The 13,727-nt window shown below is 34.3% G+C and overlaps 1 non-coding gene and 1 pseudogene across 1 annotated transcript; one reads left to right on the top strand and one right to left on the bottom strand.

Annotated features, from left to right (window-relative positions):
• Positions 1–5,975: 5,975 nt before the first annotated feature.
• LOC127899889 (uncharacterized) overlaps positions 5,976–13,727 on the bottom strand; it is a 116,749-nt pseudogene continuing 108,997 nt past the window's right edge.
• On the top strand, positions 9,909–10,015 carry LOC127900117 (small nucleolar RNA R71). Its single transcript, XR_008052140.1, has one exon. It is a non-coding gene; the product is annotated as a small nucleolar RNA R71 (small nucleolar RNA).

The following is a 13,727-nucleotide window of genomic DNA, read 5'->3' as shown; positions in this document are numbered from 1 at the left end:
TCAAGGTTATAATCCATTCTTCTCTGGAATTTATCGATTAGCCATTTTCAATAAACGGTTCACTGTTATTTTCCGGAATCAACATTAAACAATTCTTTGCAGAAAATGATTTTCTGATTAAAGTTAACAGTTGTCCATTGATTAAAGTTAACAGAAAATTTTTAAAGATTTTGAGATTTCGAAAATTTTGAGATATATGCAATATGCAAACTTATTCTTCCCCTTCATCATAAAAAAAAAGTAAAAGATTACCATAAAAAAGAAACTTATCCTCCCCCTTCAAGTGAAAATACTAGCAGAACCTACCCCTAACATGAAACATCTCTTTAAAAATCAATAGCAAAATTTACACCCAAGAAATTAAACTCAACATCCAAGCCAACATCACGGTAAAATCAATGCCAAAATAACCATAATCATCCAAACATATATCTCAAGTAACAATAAAACAAAAACTATCCAACGTATAGAAAACACATGATCATCTAAAATGTAAGAATGTTGTGTGAAATTAAAAGATAGAGACAAATAAGAAACTATTGTTGAGGAGGAGATGAAGATGAAGAAGGTGGAATCTTGAGAGCTGTGAAGATATGCAGATGACCATCCAGAATCTACTACTGTTGATCAAGGATTTGCTGCTACTGAAGCTGAAATGTAGCAAGCTGGGTCTGAAGCTATTGCTGCTACTTGAAAAGAGTACGAACATCTCTAACTAATTATTGCATAAGATCATCTAAAGCTAGTGGATCCTCCGGAGCTAGGGGCTGGTCGGTATCCATTTCATGCTTCTCAGAATCAGATTCTGCTGTAGGCTATGATACGAATCCTTGATGTGGAAGTGGAGGTCTAGCTTGCAGTTTAAAATTTAAAATTAGGTAGCTGATCAGGAGAGTAAACGTCTTTAAGCATCCAGTTATCTTATGAAGCTAATAGGGTGTCTTGGTTTTTAGACGAGGGTATTTTGATCCACTTCCTATTCTTCCAATAAAAGCCTATACCTGTTATAGCTTTATCATTAATCCTCTTGGTCTTCAAATAAATCGAATCTCGAATAGGTACTTGGAAATTTCGCAGTATTTAAGAAATAATACTATCATAAGGGAGCAACCTATTATTAACCCCAAGAGTGCTTAACATATGCCTCAAAATAACAAAACCTAGTTTAATAGATCGGCTCCTAAGAAGACTATCTAGTAACCCGACATCCAATCTCGTCGCCTTATCTGAATGTCCCTTTCTAAAAGTGATAATATGTTGTAAGATAGTGTGAAAAATCCTAACTTATAACAGTAACAATTGAGAATGGAAGGGGAGAACGTAAATATCAGTTGTAAGGTCTCGACGCCTACAAATATTTCTAACACCACGATTATGAGCAAAATCGGCAAATGAGAGGGCCTTCCTAGATCTATAAATCTTGTGACCAGCATCCTGAGTTACTAGGATTTTGTTTGAATCCTGAACATCAAATTCTATTGGAACACCTCCTACATTAGTGATTATCCGATCTAGCCTATTTGTAGAAATTTTCATATTTGAGTAAAAGACACGAACTAGATTAGGATAAACCTGATCATCAATATCTAATGTTGACTCCTAAGGCAATAACATAGCTTTCATACAAATCCACATAGTAAGAATCAATTACCTTACGGCCCATAAAGCGGGTTTCGAAGCGTTTGGCCAGAGGAGATGTGGGAAAGTGAATCCTTTTGAATTCTGAAGTCTCCCTAGGTGATATTGGATTCCTATCGGGAATGAATTTCCTCTTGCGAGCAGCATGCGAAGACTCAACCATGGTTATAAATATGAAATTTGGGATTTTTAAGAAATGATGAGAATGGAAGAAATTCAACCGATTAAAATAAGTATGGATGGTAAAAAACGTGATTATGATGCTTAATTTGACTAAAAAGTTGTAATACCCCTATTCTCCCAAGGGTATTTAAGTCTTTTTAATTTTTAGTGATCCCTTTTACCCTAGTATAAATAGAACAAGATGTCCTTTCCATTATGAGAGCGGAGGAAGGAGAAGTCGGCTAAGATAAAAAAAGACTGAAAAGAGGGAGAGAGAGAGAGAAGGAGAGAGAAATGGAGAGAAAAGAGAGAAAAGAAAAGAAAAAAAGAAGTTAGTTCTATCATAGACAACACATGAGATCAAGTTGTTCTTGTTGGGAGAAGTTTTGGAGGTAAGTTTTAATTCTTGATTTTTATTAAATTGTTGTGGAGAAGCATGATTGCAATAGAAGTACAAACCTAAGATTTTACAGAAATATACTGACAGTGAATTATTATGAAAATCATAGTAATTTGTACAAATTAATTTTGATTCTGATTTTTGGGTATGTTAAACTAGACATCGTCTAGAATGGTTTGAAACTTGTTTCAAGTTAATTAGATAAGATTGCAATTAATTATGATTTTTCAAACTCAAGTCTGAAAACTTGGAAATTTCTAATTTCGGTGAATAACGTGAATTACAAAATTATTTTTACCATAGCTAGACTACTTAGAAAATTATGAAATTTGGATCAATGATTTTTATATATGTCTAGTATGATTCTGTAAATTTTCATGATGTTATGATAAAGCAATAAATTGTTTTGTATTTGTAAAGCAAGTGTGTTTAAAACATAAAATTGTTTGACAATATTGATGATGTCTGAAACGTCAATTATTTTTAATAGTTTTTGAAGGAATTATGTTATAAAATTTTTATCAATGAGCTTTTAATGTGTTATTATATGGTCTGTAAAATTGGAGAGTTTTCCAATGAGGGAATAATTGTTCATGTCCTTGAAGAGCTAACACAAATTGAGTAAAAAAGGATAAGGAGGCTTAACAAGCATCACTATTATAAAATCATGATATTCGGGTCTCAAACATCTTGCTAGCTGAAAATTTTTTCTAATTCATAAATGAGCTTTTTGATAGCTACAAGGCTATCATATAGCATTTCGAATCATTAAAAATATTCATTAGTTGAATTAAAACCTTTCTTTAAAGACAAAAGTCTATTTGTTAGATGTACTTCTCTTTCTTTGGTCATGGAAAATAATTGTTCTTTGAGGGAACTCTGCACTTGTTAAGCCGTTTTTGCTTTAACAATCATGCCAAGAACTTTCGTAATTATGTCCCGTAACTAGGAGGTTAGCAAGTTGTCGTTGTCATCCCATACTCCAACCTTTGATGAGCTTGGCGTGTGATGGTTGTTGAAGCCAGCAAAAATAAATATCTACTCTAAATAAATTGTGTATAGTGATTGAGCAGGGTTGTATCCATAGAGATCGGTAATTATTTAAATCCTTTTAAAATATAAAATGCAAAATGAGAGGTTTGTTGACAATAATAAAAATCAAATTAAAACAACAAGAGTACGAATTAAAATTGTAATTCAAATTGGAGAAAGTTCCGGTTGAAGGAATTAACTGAGCTTGATTTGACTACTGATCATTGATTCAAATATAAATCATTACTACTTATGAATAGACCGGTTATAGCTGCTGAGACCCTCCAATAGCCAATTTCTCCTTAACTAGTCGATAACCAAGGTACGACCATTGGTTATTTCCCTAATCAATAGACAACTCTAGATACGATCATAGGATTTAATCAATTGACAGTCTGAAAAACCAGAGAGACCCAAATCCTAATCAACAAACGCATACGATGGTTCATTTAAATTAGATTGTTTATTCTCATAACACAACTCACCGCTATGCTATTTTTCATAAACATTAAAATCTTCATATGATGAATCATTTAATTGACAATATATTAAGTTGATAAATTAAATAGTGGCCAATTATCTAATTAACAAATATAATCATGACAATAATTTAAAGAATAAATAAATATCCAAAAAGTAATAAAACAATTAAAGCATAAGAAAGATCTCACAGTAGTGATGAATCAAAATTTCATTAACCTTCAGCCAGAAAAATAGGTTTAGTTCTTCATAGAGAGAATAGAAAAATTTAGATCTATGGTTTCTTTCTTTTTTCCAATCTCCTCTTTTTTCACAATAGATTCCTCCCTTAAATACTATCTCTCTCTTCTCTTCTAGAGTTCTATTTAAAATAAAATACTAATATCTGAAATATTAAATTCATAATTACAAAAATAACCAAAAATACAAAACATGTTAAACTAAAAACTACAGGTCCGTAGTTGACAGCACGCGCCCACACCTTATCAACAAAGTTCTTCTGACGCTCATAATTTCTCCAAGAGAACAATCATCCTTAAACATCATCTTGTAGCTCAATTTTAGCACCAATCAATAGAATTGCACCTACAAAAATAAAACACAAGTAAATCACTATTATTAAGTGCAAAACATCGATATTAAGGGAAGTAAACAATGCAAAACTAGTGCATAAATTGCACTATAACAAATTTCCCCACACCAAGATAATGCTTGTCCTCAAGCATATAACTCAAGACTAATCCCAAATCTCCACTCAATTCTCATCTCAACTCATCCAAAAACAATCTTAAGCAAGCATACCTCAAGAATTTAAGTCGATAAACATTCGAGAGACAAGGATTTTAAAGCATAGAATCTCATAAGCTAGAATAAAAACATTCAACCACCAAGAAGATCCATTCAAAATTCAAGTGCGACAAGATTTAATAGCCCTCTCAATGACTTCACTCCATGCACTCAAAGTGTTTAGGGTGTCATTTATGCACTCAAATCAAATCAAAGAATGCTATTACCATAAGCTTGCTTATATATCACATCTCAATCTAGAAAACATGAATTAAATGCAAAAATCTAAGGGTCTTAAAAAGTTTGTAATGGGGTTAAATGGGTTAAATGAAAAAGAAAGGTTTATGAAAGAAAAAGAGATCAAAATGTGAAGAATGATCTCATTGAATGAACCTTATGATATCAAAACACTTATTTCTACTCAAGTCGCTAAGAATGTAAACATTTTTTTCTCTTTTTTTTCGATTTTTTTTTGTGATGAACCACTTTGAGACACTAAAAATTTCAGAAGTACTTTTTTAATAAGCACGTGGGCACGCCTTATAAAAATTTTTCTTCAGGCCAAAATAAGTAAAAACATTATTTTTTTTTAAAAATCTGAATCAAAATTAAAAGAAGATATGACAAAAAACAAAATAAATAAATCATTTGGGTTGCCTCCCAAAAAGCACATTTGTTTTATGTCTTTGGCTAGACACATTCATGCATCAATCTCCATAAATGGGACTCTCGAGAGCCACTTCCTCCACAATATTCACCAAAAAACCTTCATAAAAAGGTTTTAAGCGAGCACCATTAACTTTAAAAACTTTCTTAGAGGTCAGACTCCGAATCTCAATTGCACCATGAGGAAAAATATTAGTAACAATAAAAGGTCCTACCCAACGAGAACGTAATTTATCAGGAAAAAGTTTAAGCTTAGAATGAAAAAGAAGAACTTTTTGACCAACAGAGAACTCCTTTCTCAAAATCATTTTGTCATGAAATGTTTTCGTCTTTTCCTTGTAAAATCGCGAACTCTCATAGGATTAGTTTCTAATCTCCTCCAACTCTTGCAGCTGCAACTTCCTCTACTTTCCCGCTTCATCTATCCGCATATTGCATTTCTTAACCGCCCAGTATGCTCTGTGCTTAAGCTCTACAGGTAAATGACAAGGCTTACCAAATACTAAACGATAAGGAGACATACCTATGGGAGTTTTGTAAGCGGTGCGATACGCCCACAATGCATCATCTAATCGCAAACTCTAATCCTTTCGATTTGGACTAACTGTCTTTTCAAGAATTGATTTGATTTCTTTGTTTGATATCTCAGCTTGTCCACTTGTCTGTGGATGATAGGCGGTAGACACTCGGTGGGTAACATGATATCTTTTAAACAAAGCCTCCACCACTCGATTATAGAAATGAGTGCCTCTATCACTTATCACCGCTCTCGGTACACCAAACCTGGCAAAAATATTAGACTTGACAAAGTCTACAACTTTAGCATTGTCAGTCCGGGTGGCCTAGCCTCTACCCACTTAGAAATGTAATCCACTGCTAAAAGAATGTAAGCATTGCCAAAAGATGAGGGAAAAAGTCCCATAAAATCAATGTCCTACACATAGAATATTTCACACACAAGAATAGGGGTCAGTGGCATTTGATTTCTATGACGTAAATTACTAGTCTTTTGACAATTCTCACATGACTTACAAAACATGTATAAATCACGAAATAAAGTGGGCCAAAATAAACCACATTCTAACACCTTGGATGCTGTCCTTATGGGACCAAAATGACCACCACATGCATATGAGTGACAAAACAGAAGAATAGAAGGAATTTCAAACTCAGATATGCACCTTCTGATGACTTGGTTAGAGCAATGTTTCCACAAGTAAGGGTCATCCCAAAGATAGTATTTAGCATCGCTCTTAATTTTATCTTTTTGAACCATCGTCAGATCACTAGGTAGTGTTCTTGTAACTAAGTAATTGACAATGTCAGCGTACCAAGGAACCATACCTTGAGTTACAAAGATATGCTCATCTGGAAAATCATCCTTCAAAGGTGCTGCTTCTTCACTCGTGGTCAATCTACTAAGGTGGTCTGCAACTAAGTTTTCTACTCCTTTCTTGTCACAGATCTCCAAGTTGAACTCTTGAAGTAGTAGGATCCAGCGGATAAGTCTCGGTTTCGATTCCTTCTTGGCGAGTAAATATCTGAGAGTTGCATGGTCAGAAAAAACAATCACTTTAGTACCCAGTAAATATGAACGAAATTTTTCTAAAACCAAAACAATAGCTAAAAGTTCTTTTTCCGTTGTTGAGTAATTGCACTGAGCACTATGAAGTGTTCTTGATGCGTAATATATCATGTGAGCAGCTCTTCCAACCCTTTGTCTGAGAACAGCACCAACATTATAATTACTAGCGTCGCAAATTATCTCAAAAGGGAGGCTCCAGTCGGGTAGTTATATAATTGGAGCTGAAGTCAATAACTCCTTAAGCTTATTAAATGCTACCTTGCATGTTTCATTAAAATCAAATGTCATATCTTTCTGAAGAAGCTTGCATAAAGGCTGAGCTATTTTCGAAAAATGCTTGATAAATCATCTATAGAAACCTGCGTGACCAAGGAAAGAACGAACTTCCCGCACACATATGGGATGAGGTAAAGATTTAATAACATTTATCTTAGCTTTATCTCTACCTCAATTCCTCTAGTAGAGACTACACGATCCAAAATAATGCCTTGATCTACTATAAAATGACAGTTTTCATAATTCAAGACAAGGTTTGTTTCAATGCATCTTTCAAGCACTTTCTTCAGATTATAAAGACAATCATTGAAAGAATCAGCATAGACCGTAAAATCGTCCATAAATACCTCTATAGTGTTTTCTACATAGTCTGAAAAAATACTGACCATGCACCTCTGAAAAGTGGCGGGAACGTTACAAAGACTAAATGGCATACGTCGGTACGTAAAGATTCCAAAAGGACATGTGAAGGTAGTCTTCTCCTGATCCTCAGGCGCAACTTGTATTTGATGAAAACCTGAATAGCCATCAAGACAACAAAAGTGAGATTTTCCTACCAACCTTTCAAGCATCTGATCAATAAAAGGAATAGGAAAATGATCATTCATAGTGAGTGAATTAAGCTTTCTAAAATCAATACAAACCCTCCACCCATTCTGAACTTGGGTAGATACTAACTTACCATAAGAATTCTCAACAATTGTTATACCAGTTTTCTTCGGTACCACTTGTACCGGACTTACCAATTTGCTATCCGAAATTGGATAGATAATACCTGTATCAAGAAGTTTTAGAATTTCTTTCTTCACTACTTCCATTATGAGTGGATTCAAACGACGTTGAGCTTGAATAGAAGGTTTGGCATCTTCCTCCAATAATATTCTATGCACGCACGTGGACGGACTTATCCCTTTAATATCTACAATTGTCCACCCAATAACCTTTTTGTAATCCTTCAGCACTCTAATAAGCTTTTTTTCCTCTAAAGTACTAAGCTTTGAAGAGATGATCACTGGAAGTGTCTCATCATCTCCTAGAAACATGTACTTTGGATGACTCGGCAATGGTTTAAGCTCTATTTTCGGTGCCTGCAAAATAAATGGAAGAAGTTTTGCATGAGATGAAGGTAATTCAATATTAGACATATAATGAGTTAAAGTTCTCAAAGAATTTAATTCATAAATTGTCTCTAGCAATATAGAATTTAAAACAAACTCATTTTCATCATTTTGCAATCCTTTGAGGCCCAAACTGTGATTTAAAGCAGCTACCAATGAATCTTCAACATCTAAATAAAAAACTTCCTGCACTATAGGGTTAATAACATTCATAGAAAATACCGAATGTTCCTCACTAGGATATTTCATGGCATCATACATATTGAACTCTATAACCTCTTCATCAAACTCCATAGTGAGAGTCCCTTTATGTACATTCATTTTAGTTCTAGCAGTCTTAAGACAATGTCTTCCTAGTAAAATTAGGACATAATTAGAGGAGTTATCCTCTTCCATATCAAGTACATAAAAATCAGCAGGAAAAACCAACTTATTAACTTGTATTAAGACATCCTCTAATACCCCATTAGGATATGCATTAGACCTATCAGCTAGTTGAATTATCATGCATGTTTCTTTTAATGCACCAACATTCAAAGACGAATAAATAGAACGAGGCATGACATTAATAGAAGCTCCTAGATCTAACACAGCCTTCTCAACTCTAACACTACCAATTTTGCAAGGGACAGTAAACATACTTGGATCCTTGCACTTAGGAGGTAGTTTCTTTTGGAGAACTGCTGAAACATTCTCCCCCATGTGAACTCTTTCATCTTCTTTTAATTTTCTCTTGGAGGTGCACAGTTCCTTAAGGAATTTAGCATATTGAGTTATTTGTTTTATAGCATCTAATAAGGGAATATTTACCTTAACCTTGCGAAATATCTCAAGGATGTCTTTATCTTGTTCCTTCTTCTTGGATTTTACAAACCGGCTTGGAAAATGAGGAGGTATCACCACAGGTAGAGGTTTCGCTCTGGTGGGTTGCGCATCTTGAGATTTAGGCATCAATTCATTATTTTCAAGCTCATCTTCTACATGCTTTGTCACTTTCTTACTAGGCACTTGCAACTCCTTCCCACTTCAAAGGATGACAACACTAGCGTTTTGTTTTGGATTCACCTCAGATTGTGAAGGCTATCTCCCTGATACTTGAGACTCGAGACGACTCATTGTAGTCGCCAATTGACTCACTTGGCTCTCCAAATTCTGAATGCTTGTTGTAGTTGCCTGCTGAAATTGTTGAGTGTTAGTTGCAAGTGATTTAATAATTTCTTCAAGAGATATACCTGACTTGGAGTTTGACTGTGGAGGGGCTGGTTGTCTTGGTGGATACTGTTGTGGGAATCCTGACGGCCTAACTCCATAGCTGAAGTTGGGGTGATCCTTCCATCCCGGATTGTATGTTTGTGCATAAGGATCATACCTCCCCTGAGGCATGCCTGGAAATCCTCCAACTGTATTGGCTTGTTCAACGAGTTCTTCTTGAAGTGTAGGACACATATCAGTTAAATGACCCACATTGTAACAAATGCCATAAGTCTTCACCTGTTGCAAATTACCTATAACAAATTTTTCCACAAGAGAAGTAAGTTTATCTAAACGTTATTCAACAGAAGAAATATTTACCTCATTCACCTTCCTTGAAATGGGATCTTGCCTGCTGCCAAATTGTTGAGCATTGGCAGCAATATTTGAAATCAACTCCCTTGCTTGAGTAGGGGTCTTGTTCACCAACACACCTCTATTAGTAGCATCTATAATACTCCTATCCATTAATGACAGTCCTTTGTAAAAATATTGAATAAGAAGTTGATCAGAAATCTAATGTTGAGGACAACTGGCACACAATTGTTTGAATCGCTCCCAATACTCATACAAAGTCTCCCCAGGAAGTTGTCTGATCCTACAAATATCTTTTCTGATGTTGGCAGCTCTTGAAGCAGGAAAGTACTTCTTAAGGAACTACTTCTTTAAACCATTCCACGTTGTAATCGATCCAGGAGACAAGTAGTACAACCAGTCTTTAGTTAGCCCATTTAAAGAGAACGAAAAAGCACGCAGCTTAATTTGCTCTTCAGTCACGCCTTGTGGCCTCATACTTAAACACACAACATGAAACTCTTTGAGATGTTTATGAGGATCTTCACCTGCAAAACCATGAAACTTGGGTAATAAATGAATAAGACTAGACTTTAATTCAAAATTTACCTTCAAGTCTACATATTAAATGCAAAGTGGTTACTAATTCAAGTCTGGTTCAGCTAACTCTCTAAGAGTTCTTTCTACAGGTGCAACTCTATCCATCACTTGTTCTTTTGAATCGCTCGATGATTCAACTAAATTAGGCACTGTATTTGTTTCAGAAAGCGAAGGCGATGAGGATCATTGCTTAGCTCGCTTCGTCTGCTGTCTCAGTTGCCGAGCTGTCTTTTCAATTTCAAGGTCAAACGAAAGTGTACCTGTACGAGAAGAACGAACCATACACAAAGTAAAACGTAAAAATGATTAAATAAATGACACCAATCCTCGGCAACAGCGCTAAAATTTGATGGTTGTCGAAGCCAGCAAAAACAAATACCTACTCTAAATAAATTGTGTATAGTGATTGAGCAGGGTCGTGTCCACAGAGATCGGTAATTATTTAAATCATTTTAAAATGTAAAATGCAAAATGGGAGGTTTGTTGACAATAATAAAAATCAAATTAAAGTAACAAGAGTGCGAATTAAAATTATAATTCAAATTGGAGAAAGCTCTGGTTGAAGGAATTAACTCAGCTTGATTTGACTACTGATCATTGATTCAAATATAAATCATTACTACTCATGAATAGACAGGTTATAGCTACTGAGACCCTCTAATAGCCAATCTCTCCTTAACTAGTCGATAACCAAGGTACGACTGTTAGTTATTTCCCTAATCAATAGACAACCCTAGATACGATCATAAGATTTAATCAATTGACAGCCTGAAAAACCAGAGAGACTCAAATCCTAATCAACAAACGCATACGATGGTTCATTTAAATTAGATTGTTTATTCTCATAACACTACCCATTGCTATGCTATTTGTCACAAACATTAAAATCTTCATACGATGAATCCTTTAATTGACAATAGATTAAGTTGATAAATTAAATAGTAGCCAATTATCTAATTAACAAATATAATCATGACAATAATTTAGAGACTAAACAAATATCCAAAAAGTAATAAAATAATTAAAGCATAAGAAAGATCTCACAGTAGTGATGAATCAAAACTTCATTAACCTTCAACCAGAAAAATAGGTTTAGTTCTTCATAGAGAGAAGAGAAAAATTTAGATCTAGGGTTTAATTCTTTTTTCCAATCTCCTTTTTTTTCACAATAAATTCCTCCCTTAAATACTCTCTCTTCTCTTCTCTTCTAGAGTTCTATTTAAAATAAAATACTAATATCTGAAATATTAAATTCATAATTACAAAAATAACAAAAAATACAAAACATGTTAAACTAAAAACTACAGGTCCGTAGTTGATAGCACGCGCCCACGCCTTATCAACAAAGTTCTTCTGACGCTCATAATTTCTCCAAGAGAACAATCATCCTTAAACATCATCTTGTAGCTTAATTTTAGCACCAATCAATAGAATTGCACCTACAAAAATAAAACACAAGTAAATCACTATTATTAAGTGCAAAACATCGATATTAAGGGAAGTAAACAATGCAAAACTAGTGCATAAATTGCACTATAACAAATTCCCCCCACCAAGATAATGCTTGTCCTCAAGCATATAAATCAAGACGAATCCCAAATCTCCACTCAATTCTCATATCAACTCATTCAAAAACAATCTTAAGCAAGCATACCTCAGGAATTTAAGTCGATAAACATTTGGGACCACTACAGTAAGTAATTAGATGTATTGAGTTTGATCAAAATAAAAGTAGAACTTTGGCAAAAACTTTAAATGCTAAGAATAGGTTCTGTGGTGGCCATGGCTTTTGATTTTTAAAGCTCTAATACCATAAAGAGAATAATAATTGTAATGACTTTTAATGATTATTAATAGTTTGTACAAACCCATATGTGTAGAAATAGGTAATGACATAAAAAGTAGTTTATAAAAGAATGCTTGAAAATAAAAATATTACAATGCGGTTACAACTAAGGCTTTTGATTTGTAACTAATATCTTGGATTCTTTGGATCTTTGGATCTCCTTGATAATGCTTTACAAACTGCAAGATTTTCTCCTTGAATAACTTGATAATCACTAGTTTGACAATTGATCCTTTCCTTATCAAATATTCTTGCCATGCCACAATAAAGACTGGGAAATTAATGTGTCTAACGGACAAAACAAAGAAGCATAATTAGATGCGCCTGCACACAAATCGGGGTTCCCTTTATATGAAATACTAGATAACCTCCTTGATGGTGATTTCATTGAGTTGCAAGGATGCATGTAGATGGTTGGACAAGTGCGGCCATTTAAGCGTCTCGCGAGAAGAGACCTAGGCTAAATAAACTAAAAGACTCCGTCAGAGGTCAACTTGTAGATTACGTTAAGAAAATCAGGATGCAAACTTGATTCACTAACAATCATTTGGCAATCCAAGCGTGTGAAATTCTTTCTTTTTTTTTTTAACAAAAACCTCTAAAAATTCAGACCAAGTAATTGTATTTTTCTCTCTTTATCACTATACTAAGGTTGATACTCTTAGAGATTTTTTTCTTTTTGATTTTCTAAAAAGATTTTCTAATTAAGGTAGTAGTAACTAAACCACGCAATTGTGGTATAAATTTTTTCAGAAAACCAGAAAACTGACTTGAGCATCGGAGGGTAAATGCTAAAACATTAACGCCATAAAAATCTCTAGTGTCTCTTAATTGCTTTCTACGAGTGCAGCAATCTTTTGAAAAAGTGCTCGTGGTCGTTCATATCCACTTAAGCAAAAAGATGTAAGTCAAAATTATCTCTCCAGCTAAAACAAATTTAAGTGTTGGCGCGGCCATCTGGTTGATAACTCTAGGAAATGAGAGTTATTACATCTATTCTAGACTTGAATAAAGGCCATTTAGAAAGCAAATAATGTATTTTGATTACATTTTGGTGAACTTTTGCATAAACATTCATTTTAGTTGAGTCTTAATAAGTTTTGCTTGAATCATAGTAATTTGTGCTAAAAACCGGTTTTAATTTGTAGGTTTTAAATTCATAAAAGGATGCGGAGACATTAGATGAGAAAGAGGGGGAAAGAAGATGATCACAAAAGAAGGAAAGCACAATCGGAAATGACACAAGTGCTATTGCGGATGTTAGAGCAACCAATGCTGCAGCAATCTGGGAGAAACGCGGGAGAAAATATAGGCGCGGGTCAGCTATTAAATTACAATCTGCATGTTTTCTAATTAAAACACGGGCACGCGCATGGGCGTTGGTTTGGAAAACCTAATTTGGAAATATATAAAGGAGGCATGCACCACATGGAAGCGGCGGTGGAATTAACATTAAAAAATAATTAAAAAGGCAAGAAGAAGATCAAGATTAAGGAGGGCTATTCAGCATCATTGAAGCACCGAAGAGGATCCTTAGACTTTCATCGTGCTCAACTCATATTATCTTTCTTCCTTTGATTGATTGGATGTATT

This window comes from Citrus sinensis, chromosome 9 (genome assembly GCF_022201045.2).
Source record: "Citrus sinensis cultivar Valencia sweet orange chromosome 9, DVS_A1.0, whole genome shotgun sequence".
In the NCBI taxonomy this organism is placed as follows: domain Eukaryota; kingdom Viridiplantae; phylum Streptophyta; class Magnoliopsida; order Sapindales; family Rutaceae; genus Citrus; species Citrus sinensis.
This window is presented reverse-complemented; position numbering and strand designations above follow the sequence as displayed.